The sequence below is a fragment of the Penaeus monodon genome, chromosome 23 (assembly GCF_015228065.2).
Source record: "Penaeus monodon isolate SGIC_2016 chromosome 23, NSTDA_Pmon_1, whole genome shotgun sequence".
Classification (NCBI taxonomy): domain Eukaryota; kingdom Metazoa; phylum Arthropoda; class Malacostraca; order Decapoda; family Penaeidae; genus Penaeus; species Penaeus monodon.
The window spans coordinates 40,320,278-40,320,859 of record NC_051408.1 but is presented as its reverse complement, the minus strand read 5'-3'; the positions used below and the strand labels follow the sequence as shown (position 1 = coordinate 40,320,859).

The following is a 582-nucleotide window of genomic DNA, read 5'->3' as shown; positions in this document are numbered from 1 at the left end:
CGAAAGGGTAAATCCCGGGAACTTCCAGCGACGCTGTGAAAGTTTCGGAAAATGTTCTACGGACTCTGACCTCTGAAATTGCCAAATCTTGTTTACTATGTTCCATTTCCTGATAATTCATATATAAATCGTAGCACTATGAATGTTAAAAAAATCTCAAGTCTAGATTCTCTTTCTGACGATTCATCTAAATAAGAAATAAAGTATTGTTTACGGTACGGAGTGTCTAGGATAAATACGAAATAGCAACTTACGTAGAAGTAGCGAGAGGCGCCAGACTATATAAAGGCGCAGCAACGGCGTTTGCAACATCAGTCACTGAACTTACTCCCTTCTGTTGCAAGCAAGACAAACACTAAACACGATGTCTTCCCTTCGAATTGTTGTAAGTATGAAATTGGAACCAGAAATGACTTTTTGAAAGCTTCAGATCCAAAAGAGAATAAAATATAGCTATTATTTTTTCGGTAAGATGTCACATGCTTTGCGTTTTCTTTCGAGGCAAAACCGGATTTATATCTTTCTTGTAGGACTAATGAGTGATGATTTATTTCTAGTATTCTTTTTATCGGATATGAAAAT

At 36.4% G+C, this 582-nt stretch overlaps 1 long non-coding RNA gene across 1 annotated transcript in view; it reads left to right on the top strand.

The window, feature by feature from the left end:
* Positions 1 to 313: 313 nt before the first annotated feature.
* LOC119588065 overlaps positions 314 to 582 on the top strand; it is a 1,079-nt gene continuing 810 nt past the window's right edge. The window contains exon 1 of the long non-coding RNA XR_005230063.1: positions 314 to 385. This is a non-coding gene — a long non-coding RNA (uncharacterized LOC119588065). The remainder of the gene's footprint in view (positions 386 to 582) is intronic.